The 12,466-nt window shown below is 44.9% G+C and overlaps 1 long non-coding RNA gene across 1 annotated transcript; it reads left to right on the top strand.

The window, feature by feature from the left end:
- Positions 1 to 2,134: 2,134 nt before the first annotated feature.
- LOC123041221 (uncharacterized) lies at positions 2,135 to 3,495 on the top strand. Its single transcript, XR_006418427.1, has 4 exons — positions 2,135 to 2,188; positions 2,275 to 2,359; positions 2,475 to 2,918; positions 3,038 to 3,495. It is a non-coding gene; the product is annotated as an uncharacterized lncRNA (long non-coding RNA).
- Positions 3,496 to 12,466: the final 8,971 nt, after the last annotated feature.

Below are 12,466 nucleotides of genomic sequence, written 5' to 3' on the forward strand. Positions count from 1 at the left end.
GAAGACGAAAGAGGGGATGCCTTCCCGGGGCATCCCCAAGCTTAGGCTTTTGGCTATCCTTGAATATCTTGGGGTTCCATGGGCATCCCCGAGCTTAGGATCTTGCCACTCCTTATTCCATAGTCCATAAAAGCTTTACCCAAAACTTGAAAACTTCACAACACAAAACTCAACAGGAAATCTTATAAGCTCCGTTAGTGAAAGAAAACAAAACCACCACATAAGGTACTGCAATGAACTAATTATTTATTTATTTTGGTGTTAAACCTACTGTAATCCAACTTATCTATGGTTTATAAACTAATTTAGTAGCCATAGATGCATCAAAATAAATAAACAACACACGAAAAACAGAATCTGTCAAAAACAGAACAGTCTGTAGCAATCTGTAACTAACGCAAACTTCTGGAACTCTAAAAGTCCTACCAAAATAGGAAGTCCTGGAAACTTTGTTTATTGATCATGAGCAAAACGATTCAACGCAAAATCACATTTCTGTGATTTAACAAAACTAAATTCGTGCGTGCAAAGTTTCTGTTTTTCAGCAGAATCAAATCAACTATCATCATAGGTTATCCTATAGGTTCTACTTGGCACAAACACTAATTATAAGATAAAAACACATCTAAACAGAAGGTAGATGCAAGATTTATTACAAAACAGGAGCAAAAAAATAAACATAAAGAAAATTGGGTTGCCTCCCAACTAGCGCTATCGTTTAACGCCCCTAGCTAGGCATAAAAGCGAAGATAGATCTAACGAGTGCCATCTTTGGCACTCGGAGAGGAGGATCTCCTTTATATGGCATTTGTTCTTCTATTTAAGGTAAGCACATGGCCATTAATGGAAGAAGTAATATTAAGCACGTTACGGAAGTTTGCCTCTAAACTAGACTTCATCTCTTTAATAATTTCATTTTGATAAAAGCACAAGAGAGTAGTTGATTCAACCTTATCATTCATAGGGTGCCCAAATATGGTTTTCACCTTTTCATAGGTATCTATAGCATCCCCTTCAAGAAAACCTTCTTCAAAGATAGAATCTAAAACTTGTTTGAAAGAAGCGGGCAAGCCAACATAGAAACTTTTTAAGTAAACTTCAATTTGATATTGTGGCACATAGCTAGCCCGAATCCTTAATAACCTATCCCAAGCATCTTTTAAAGACTCATCAAGTAAATAGCAAAAAATTCCAGAGTCATCCTCATCAAAATTATTCAAGCTCTCACTGGCGACCCTGGTGGGTCTTTCTATAGCGTCATTATTTATGAGCTTAGATAGGATAGAGGGGTTATCCAAGGCACCAGAACCTAGGAAAGAGCCCTTAGTTCTTTTTGATTCGGCCATGGCAACGGGAAGGCAAACGGAAAAAGGAGAAGAAGATTGGGAAAGAGAGGGCGAATAAAATGGCAAGGGTGAAGTGGAGGAGAGGAAAACGAGAGGCAAATGGCAAATTTAAAACAAAAAAAAGAGGCTAGCCAACTCACCTCGCTCCCTCGATCAGCTCCTTCGTCGGTGGTCCGATCTGGCTTCTGGCGCGTCTGAACCGTCGGATCTTCACCTGCAGTCAAACTCGATTTTCACCCCATGGTTGTTTCCGTTGGCCAATGACGGGTGGGCTCGTATCGCACGCTCGTTGGCTGGGTGAACTTTGTTCGTGTCCCTGAGGGATTTGCCAATCCCGTCCGCGCGCGCGTGAAAACCCTAGCCGCCAGCCCTGCGTCCACTCCGCCTCGTTCTCCTTCCTCGACAGCGCCGCACCTCCTTCCTTGTTCCTGCTCGTCCGGATAGCTGTCGGCCGCTGCATCCCTTCTCCCCCTTCCTCCTCCTTCCTCCTTCCCGCTGGCGCCGACGAGGGGGCCTCTCGCATGGACGGCCGGGGCTTCAAACCAGGGGGGCCAAGAAAGCCGGCCGGCGGCGGCCGGGGCGGGCGCAGAGAGGGCCGATGTGGCGGCCGCGGGCGGGGCGGCGGCGGCCAAGGCCAGGGAGGACGAGGTTGCATCCATCGGCGGCTGATCCACCTGTGTGTCGTCACTGCTCACATCCTTCCCCTAATTTCTTTGCTTTCTCGATCTGCAGCAGTAGCAGCAGCAGCAGCATCTCCATGGACGCGGCGGCGTGATAGCTTCCAGGCACGGATCCTCTCCTCCACCTCCATCCTCCACCTCTCCGGTCGCCCGGTTGCAACGGTGAGCTCTCCCTTTCCTCGACTACTCTCCTCTCTCACATCACATCAGATCGAATCGGACCCCTGATTTCTTTTTCTGTTGAGCAGCAGCAGCTCCTTCCTACCTTCCATGGACGAGCTCGACGGAGACGCCGTCCAGCCCGACCACGGCCACGACTACCCCACGCACAAGGTCCCTTCCTGCTCCCCCACCTTCTTCCATGGTTCAAGAAGCTACATACACTGTTGCTGCTGTTTGTCAAATTCATTCCACTGAAGCCATCTGCTTCGTCCACCAAGCCGCCCAGAAAGGTAGTTATTGTGAATTGATGTTCGCACTGAGGCCGGAGGTGAGAGGCGAGGGCACGAAGGTCGGCGGCAAGTGCTCAGGAGAGAAGAGGAAGGCGGCGGTGGCTGCGGTTTACACGAGAGCGAGATGACCTGCCCAGAAAGGTAGTTACAGTGAATTGATGTTCATATGAACTTCAATGCTGTGACGTTTTTATTAGATCTGAGTTGCAATCCTCAATTTTTCTAGGTTTGAGTAGCAATGCTCCTGCTCTACTAGCTATGACATTTTCCATGTTTTTTCTTCTAATATCATATAGCCTCCATGCTTATGGGTTCAACTTGACAAGCTTTTTTCATCTTGCATCCTGTTTTAAGCTCTGTTGATGCTTGATTTCTGCCATGTTTATGGAGGGAGAGGACGCCAAGTACTAGGAGAAGGATCAGTTTAGCAAGTACAGGCTGTAATTCTCTTATAATTATGGGTAGATGCCTCCTTTATTTAGTTACCTGCGTTGTTCACTATTGAATATGCAAATTCAGCATCCTTTATATAATGGGATCTTATGAACTTTTTTTGAAGATTGCTGAGAAGCGCAACCTTTTGATCTTTGAGAACCGCAAGTTTGCTGACATTGAAAACACATTCATTATGCAAGACGAATGGTGAGAAATGTGCTATTCCCTATCCTTCCATTCTATTTGCATATTCGTGTAGTGTGCTTAGTTTTTTTCCTTTCAAGATGAATATTCTACACATGAGAGCAATATACTTGGTATTATTGATGCTCATATAATTCCTGGACCTGGAATTGTTGATGGCTTGAGGCTTAAAGTATGTTATGTGTTGCATACCTAATAAATATTAGCAAGTTAATGTTGCAGCTTGACAGCTAAAATTATTAGTTAGCAAATATACATAGCTCATTCACATTTTAGTTCCCTAATATGTGGGTTTTCTACACATGATGTGTGCAGATCTGTGAAAGAAGAGATGAAGAACAATTTTAGCTGAAGAGTTGAAGAAGACCAAGGTGAATTTTATCCCTCTTGCAAATCCAATCAAGTTTGCGCTTGCATTTTGGTGATATGGTTTGTGTTGGACCATGTTCTCTAGCTATCAATGGACTTTCCAAAGTAGTTTGCTGATTTGTCGTTATGGATTTCATGTTATGCAGACTATTTTGCTTAGAGATGGGCATGCGCGACTCCTTATTTGTTTGCAGCGTCGTATAGGATAATATGAGATTGCTATTTTGCTGCTTGGGAACACATTTTGAGATAACATCAGCTCTGTTCTAACTAGCCATTGTGCTATCCTCTTTTTTTTGGGGGGGGGGGGTTGCAAATTCCTTGCCTTTCTATTCTGGTATTTGCAATCAATGTACAATGCTCTATATTTTTACTTGATGATGTACAGTTGTTGGTACTTTTTGTTGAGAACAGGCTCTTGTGAGTACAAGTAAAAAAATATATGGAATGTGATCATTGTATGGACTGTGCACCTGTTCCATGTGACAACTAAAATTTGTTGTGTTTCCCCGTCGGCTAAGCTTTTCAGTTTATTACTGTATGGGTGATTCAATCTTATTTTCTTGTTATATGGTTTGGGTATTCATGGTTCATAGGAGGGGGTTTATAAGGGAACCAAGAGCTTTTTTTAACAGCATGTACAAAAGGTTCAGCAAAGTGGGACTCAAGTCTGCAACCATAATAGAAGTAAGGCCATGGAGCAAGAGTTCTGTTGGGCATCCTTTGCATTTATTTTGCCAGGTTCCATGCTTCATAGCATGTGTATTCTTCCTCTCTTCATGACAGTTTAAATGGATTTTAAACTTGACGTGTTTTACTTTGCTAATATATGGTATCTGACATAGAAGAGAGGAAGAATAATTTTAGCAAAACTGTTTTAGCTAAGAGTAAAAGAGGACCAAGGTTTACCTACAGATCTTGAATGCACGATTGATGCTTTTGTTCAATAGGTTGAAATCTAATAATAAACTTTAGTTACCAGCGTTGTTCACTATTGAATATGCAAATTCAGCATCCTTTATATAATGGGATCTTATGAACTTTTTTTGAAGATTGCTGAGAAGCGCAACCTTTTGATCTTTGAGAACCGCAAGTTTGCTGACATTGAAAACACATTCATTATGCAAGACGAATGGTGAGAAATGTGCTATTCCCTATCCTTCCATTCTATTTGCATATTCGCGTAGTGTGCTTAGTTTTTTTCCTTCCAAGATGAATATTCTACACATGAGAGCAATATACTTGGTATTATTGATGCTCATATAATTCCTGGACCTGGAATTGTTGATGGCTTGAGGCTTAAAGTATGTTATGTGTTGCATACCTAATAAATATTAGCAAGTTAATGTTGCAGCTTGACAACTAAAATTATTAGTTAGCAAATATACATAGCTCATTCACATTTTAGTTCCCTAATATGTGGGTTTTCTACACATGATGTGTGCAGATCTGTGAAAGAAGAGATGAAGAACAATTTTAGCTGAAGAGTTGAAGAAGAGCAAGGTGAATTTTATCCCTCTTGCGAATCCAATCAAGTTTGCGCTTGCATTTTGGTGATATGGTTTGTGTTGGACCATGTTCTCTAGCTATCAATGGACTGTCCAAAGTAGTTTTGCTGATTTTTCGTTATGGATTTCATGTTATGCAGACTATTTTGCTTAGAGATGGGCATGCGCGACTCCTTATTTGTTTGCAGCGTCGTATAGGATAATATGAGATTGCTATTTTGTTGCTTGGGAACACATTTTGAGATAACATCAGCTCTGTTCTAACTAGCCATTATGCTATCCGCTTTTTTTGGGGGGGGGGGTTTGCAAATTCCTTGCCTTTCTATTCTGGTATTTGCAATCAATGTACAATGCTCTATATTTTTACTTGATGATGTACAGTTGTTGGTACTTTTTGTTGAGAACAGGCTCTTGTGAGTACAAGTAAAAAAAATATGGAATGTGATCATTGTATGGACTGTGCACCTATTCCATGTGACAACTAAAATTTGTTGTGTTTCCCCGTCGGTTAAGCTTTTCACTCTATTACTGTATGGGTGATTCAATCTTATTTTCTTGTTATATGGTTTGGGTATTCATGGTTCATAGGAGGGGGTTTATAAGGGAATCAAGAGCTTTTTTTAACAGCATGTACAAAAGGTTCAGCAAAGTGGGACTCAAGTCTGCAACCATAATAGAAGTAAGGCCATGGAGCAAGAGTTTTGTTGGGCATCCTTTGCATTTATTTTGCCAGGTTCCATGCTTCATAGCATGTGTATTCTTCCTATCTTCATGACAGTTTAAATGGATTTTAAACTTGACGTGTTTTACTTTGCTAATATATGGTATCTGACATAGAAGAGAGGAAGAATAATTTTAGCAAAACTGTTTTAGCTAAGAGTAGAAGAGGACCAAGGTTTACCTACAGATCTTGAATGCATGATTGATGCTTTTGTTCGATAGGTTGAAATCTAAATAATAAACATATTTGAATTGTGTAGTTGGCACTGATGGAGTATGCCTAATCTTGGATTGCATTTATTGCCTGGTGTTGGTGTGTTTCTTTTATTCTATTTAGGAGGTTTCTAAGCTATTAAGGGAAACATAAAATTTATCAGTTTGAGACTTGCTTCACTATGTGTGCTGCTGAAGGGTGCTTTGGATGGTGGTCTTGATATTCCGCACGGTGACAAGAGATTTGGTGGCTTCAAGAAGGATGAGAAGCAGCTGGACACTAAGATTCACCACAAATTCATTTATGAAGATCATGTTGCTGACTGCATGAAGGTGAGTTGGATCCATTGTCCTTGTGGTGTTATTATAATGCCATTTCTTCATTCCCCTGGGCTATTGTTGTTTTATACATGAATTCTTTTTGAAAGATATCTGAGCCTGATTCATCCATATAAAGTATCCTAAAACAGCGTACTTTGTTTTATTTTTGAAGCAGGTTACTGAATCTTGCTTTAACTTCTGCCCTACCCTTATTTCAGTTAATAGTTGAGGAGGAGATTGAGAAGTGCCAATTTCACTTTAGTGGGTACATCAAGAAGGGGATTGCGGCTAATGACATGGAAGCACTGTACAAGAAGGGTAGGGCAGCATATAGAAGTGCCAAATGGGCTTTAGTGTGCTAGCATATATAAGTGCTGCAACCACCATTGTTCCGGCTGTGAGGTATAATGCTAATTGGGCTTGTGAATTAATCATGTCTGGGAATGGATTGCCTCATTGTTGGGGTTTCTTAGTATGTAATTTCTTTTACTCATTTTAGATTCTTAATTCGGTGGTTCTTGATTGCAACCTAGGGTCATCCTGTTCCTACTCACATGTTACATTTGTGTTTTGTATAATATATCCAAGCTCTCACTCCTGAAAATTATCCATCTGTTCTCTGATGGACGTAGGTCACTGGAGAGGGAGTCTGGCTTGCGAGTTTCGCCGATGCGGTCACAACGGCGATGCCAAACTATGAGGAGATACCAAAGGTGTACTGGGAGGCGGTGCTTCCTGGAATCCCAATTCGTCCACCTATTATCAACCTGCTGTTAGCCCAGCAAAATGGTATCTCTCTCCTTCCCTCCCTCCCTCCCTTCCCACCTTGGTGACCTCATTTAAGTTGTTTTGATAATTGGTGGTACAACTTTCCCTCTTTGATACCTACAAATTCTTTATAACGACTCTTAGTTTGCAATCCATTATGGAACATAAATGAACATAATAGATGTGAATCTTTTGTTCTGATGAATGATAAATGTTTGACTTGAAGCATAGACTATTTCATATACAATATGATATGTGTACCATAAAGGATAAATTAACCTTTTCTCTACCGGTGAACTGAGATCTTATAGTGGCTAATTTGATAAGAAGCATAGTCCTTGTATCATTCGGAAAATGACCCTTTTGTATTTCATTTTCAGGGATAGTCCTGTTGTGTTTTGTTTTTATATATGATCTAAAACTACACAGTTCTTCTGCAGTTCAGATGTTCTGTTTAGTACGAATTTTACTCTATCTGAGCTTCTGAAATTAGTATAAGTCTAACAGCCTTGCAACCTGTTGAACCGGTATGGGCCCTAGCCCATCAAGATCTGTCTCTTGGGCCCAAGCCCATGAGAGGTGCTGACCTAGAAGAGGAGCCCCTCTTCCCCCTGCCCCAGGGTGAGCCGCCACATCCAAGATATAGACTCACGCAGGCAACAAGACAGGAGGGGTGGCGCTGTGTGAAGGTACCCATCTCCCGATTCAACATGGTATCGAGCCAGGCGACGAAGGTGGCGGCGTAGCCCCTCGCTGGAGAGGCGGCGGTGGGGCCCAGCGGGGTCAGGCGAGAAAGGAGGCTCGTGCGTGCGTGAGGCGGCGGGTCTGCTGTGGTGCGCGCGGCGGCGGCTGGGCTGGGCTTGAGGAGCTGCAACGCGGCCGGGAGGGAGCTGCTTCCTCTTGTCCTGCTTCGTGTCCCTGGGGTAGCTAGCTGCGAAGGGGGCGGCTGAGGAGGGCTGCTGCGGGCTGTGCAGGCGGCTGCGGCGGGAAGAAGAGGAGGAGGAGGAAGAAGGCGGCAGCGGATTTGGGCTGCGTGCGAGTCAGGCTGAGGCGGGGAGCTGCTGCTGTTGGTGCTGCTGAACAGAGGAGGAACTGCAGCAGCTGCTGCTGCCTTGTGCTGTTCCTGGGAGCTTGCTGAGCTGCTGGTGTTTTTCGGCTGCTTCTTGGTGCTGCGGCGGAGGAAGAAAGAGTGGTTGCCTGCTGGACTGCTCGTTCTGGAACAGGAAGAGCCATGGCTGAACCAACTGGTCTTGCTGAGGCTTTGGAGAAGCTCGCTAAGATCCTCGCGGAGTCCAACTCTGGGGCCATCGTTCCTCGACAGGAAGTGGCTCAAAAGCTTGAAATGTCGCCCCTGGACATGAAGCTAGAGGGGGCAACAAATTATTTGAGCTGGTCCAGAAGGGCTTTGTGGGCTGTGGAGCAGAAGGAGCTTGATGGATATTTGTTGGGCACCGTTGTAGAACCAAGGGACACGAGTAGTGCAGAGGGCAAGAGGTGGAAGGTCATCCACTCTGTACTTATGGTGTGGTTGTTGAACTCCGTGGTGCCCTCCATTGGACGCTCTGTGGAGAGGCTATCCTCACCTGCTGAGATATGGAAGATTCTATCCACTCAATACTCTGGCAAGGGTAATGTCATGCTCATTGCTCAGATTGAGGACAAGATTAGGTTGCTGCGTCAAGATGATGGCATGTCAATGATGACATACGTGGCAGAACTGCAGGCTCTGTGGGCTGACCAGGATAACTGTGATCCCTTGGAACTCTATGATGCGGCTTCAATCGAGTCAGGCCATAAGTGGATGGCACGCAGGCGTGTGCTGAAATTTTTGGCTGGCCTCAAAGGTTGCTTTGATGGCAGGAAGGCTTCCCTGTTGCACCAACCTAATCTGCCTACCATTCCTGAGGCTATTGCAGCGATGACTCAAGAGGAGGTGCGCCTATCCCTTGAGCATGCAGACATGAAGGTTGTGCCAGCTTCGACATTTGCAGTCACTGAGCGCATGGAGTGGGGAGATCCCACCAAATGTCATATCTGTGGGGAGGTAGGTCACTGGAAGAGAGAATGTCCAACTCGTGGCAGAGGCAGGGGATATAACAGAGGGGGAGCAGGCAGAGGTAGAAGTGCTCGAGGCAGAGGTGGATACTCAGAGACCTCATGGAGCCAGGCTTCTAGAGGTAGAGGTGGCTACTCAGGACACTCAGGGGGTCAGAGGGCTCACATGGCCGTTGCAGGAGACACTGGGACGTCCAAAGGCAAAGATGTAGATGCTGTTGCCTATGGAGACTTTGCTCACTTGGCCTCCACTGATGAAGGTAATCCGGAAAGAGCATCTCTTGCTACTAATGAGAGTGCTCCAGAGTGGGTTCTTGACTCTGGAGCATCTAAGCATGTTGCTAGTAACTCATGTGTGTTCGAATCTTACACTAAGCATCCTCCCTCTCACACGGGCACTATACAAACGGCTGATGGCACAAAACAACCAGTCATAGGGGTTGGTACAGTAAAGTGTACTCCGACCATTTCCCTATCGTCAGTTTTACATGTGCCAGCCTTTCCTGTCAATTTGGTCTCTTTCAGTGCACTCATTGATCAAATGGACTGTCGTGTGATCCTTGACAAGTTCGGTTGCTTGATTCAGGAGCGACAGACGAGCCAGACGGTTGGGACTGGCACCAGGCGTAGGGGGCTCTGGTACATGGACCAGGAGGTGCAGCCGGACTTGGTGTGTGCTGCGACCATGGAGGATAAGGAGAAGCAGGCGATGATCCATCATTGTAGGATGGGGCATGTATCTTTTGATAAGATGAGTAGAATATTTCCGGATGTTATGTGTGGAATAGGCAAAGGCAAGCTGACATGCGATGCTTGTGAATATGCAAAACACACACGGGCCTCATATGTGAGTAAGGGGCTCAGGAGCATATCTCCTTTTATGCTTATTCATTCGGATGTATGGACTAGCCCAGTGGTGTCAATGAATGGGAAGAAGTATTTTGCTACCTTTATTGACTGCTATTCTCGCATGACTTGGATTTACTTGATGCGTCACAAGGATGAGGTGTTTAGCTATTTTCAGAACTTCCATGCTCTTGTAAAGAACCAGTTTCAGGTACAGGTCAAGGTGCTCAGGACGGACAATGGAACGGAGTATGTGAACAACATTTTTGGAGCTTTCATGGCTGACCATGGGATTCTTCATCAAACTTCATGTCCGGACACCCCCCCTCAGAATGGAGTGGCCGAACGGAAGAATCGTCATGTTCTTGAGGTTGCTCGGTCGTTGATGTTTACCATGAATGTGCCTAAGTTCTTGTGGGATGATGCAGTTATGACAGCCACATACTTGATCAACCGAACACCTTCCAGGATACTTGGCATGAAATCTCCGTCTGAGTTGATCATTGGAGATAATAAGTTTGTTGTTCCCCCAAAGTTGTTTGGCAGTACCTGCTTTGTTCGTGATCACCGACCATCTGTTGGCAAGCTTGATCCTCGGGCAGTGAAGTGTGTCTTTCTGGGATACTCGTCTAGTCAGCAGGGGTATAAATGTTGGTGTCCCTCTGAAAAACGCAGGTTTGTAAGTATGGACGTTACATTCAGGGAGTCTGAGCCATTCTATGGTGAGCCGACTGATCTCAGTCTGTTGTTTGCAGAGCTTGACCACCTACACCCTGTGCATGATGGTCAAGAGGGGGAGAAGGATGTGTCTCATACTCACGGTGATCCTGTGGACATTAACACTGATAATGATGTGCAGGCTCAGGTTCAACCAATAGTGGGTACAATTCCGGTTAGTACCATCACTGATCATGATGTGCGGGCTCATGTCGAGCCAACTGTCGATACACTTAAGATTGGTGCTCTCCAGGTTCTTGTTCGGGATCGATGGCAGACGAATACCCTAGTGTACTCTCGGCGGCAACCACAAGTGCAGGGGGAGCAGCAAGGCGGGGAGGCAAGAGTGCAGGGGGAGCAGCAAGGCAGGGAGGCAAGAGTGCAGGGGAAGCAGCAAGGCAGTGAGGCAAGAGTGCAGGGGGAGCAGCAAGGCAGTGAGGCAAGCTCATCTGACACAGTGGAGCTGCCCATTGCGTTGCGAAAACCTACACGTGAAGCGGCAAGGAAGGGTGAGGTAGCAAGGAAGGCTCTGCCAAAGGATGATGCTTGTGATGACCTTGATATTGGCAATTTTGTGTCTTACAAGGCTTTGTCACCTTCATATAAGGCGTTTGTTGCCTCTCTGCAAACTGTGTCTATCCCTAGGGATTGGAAGGCTGCAAAGCAAGATCCGAAGTGGCGTGAATCGATGATAGAGGAGTTAGAAGCATTGAAAAAAAACAAGACATGGGTGCTAACCACATTGCCGGCAGGAAAGAAAGCAGTGAGTTGTAAGTGGATTTTTACTGTGAAGCAGAATCCTGAGGGCAAGGTGGAACGGTATAAGGCTAGATTGGTTGCCAGAGGATATAGTCAAACTTATGGAATTGACTATGATGAGACATTTGCTCCAGTTGCAAAGATGAACACGGTACGGGTATTAGTCTCGTGTGCTGCAAACTTCGGGTGGAAATTGCACCAGTTAGATGTCAAGAATGCCTTCTTACATGGTGACTTGAAAGAAGAGGTATACATGGAGATACCGCCAGGTTTTGGCACAGAACAGACTACGGGGAAGGTATGCAGGCTGAAGAAATCCTTGTATGGTCTGAAGCAATCGCCGAGGGCATGGTTTGATAGGTTCAGACGGGCTGTTTGGAATATGCGGTATGGCCAATGTAATGGTGACCACACGGTGTTTTATAGACACACTAATAAGAAGATCACCATTGTTGCAGTGTATGTTGATGATATCATCATCACTGGAGATGATGAGGAGGAAATAAAGAGAGTGAAGGGGTGTCTGAGCAAGGAGTTTGAGGTAAAAGACTTAGGAAATCTAAAGTACTTCCTTGGCATAGAAGTGGCCCGGACAGAGAAGGGAATATCTTTGTGCCAACAAAAATACACCTTGGATCTTTTGAGTGACATGGGCATGATGGGATGTCGTGCAGCCCCTACTCCAATTGAACAAAATCATCAAGTAACAGCACAATCAGGTGAGCTAGTGAATAAGGAAGATTATCAGAAGCTGGTTGGGAGGTTATTGTACTTGTGTCATACTAGGCCTGACATTACGTATGCCGTGGGGGTGGTGAGCAGATACATGCATGAACCAAGGAGAGGGCATCTTGATATTGTTCACAGAATCCTGAGATACTTGAAGGGGACTCCGGGTAAAGGGTTGTGGTTTGCGAAGAGTGGACATCTTGAGGTGGATGGCTATAGTGACTCTGATTGGGCTAGCTGTCAAGATGATAGACGATCAACTTCAGGTTACTGTGTGTTTGTGGGAGGAAATTTGGTGTCATGGAGAAGCAAGAAATAGAATGTTGTGTCTAGATCAACAGCAG

This window comes from Triticum aestivum, chromosome 2B, assembly GCF_018294505.1.
Source record: "Triticum aestivum cultivar Chinese Spring chromosome 2B, IWGSC CS RefSeq v2.1, whole genome shotgun sequence".
Lineage (NCBI taxonomy): Eukaryota > Viridiplantae > Streptophyta > Magnoliopsida > Poales > Poaceae > Triticum > Triticum aestivum.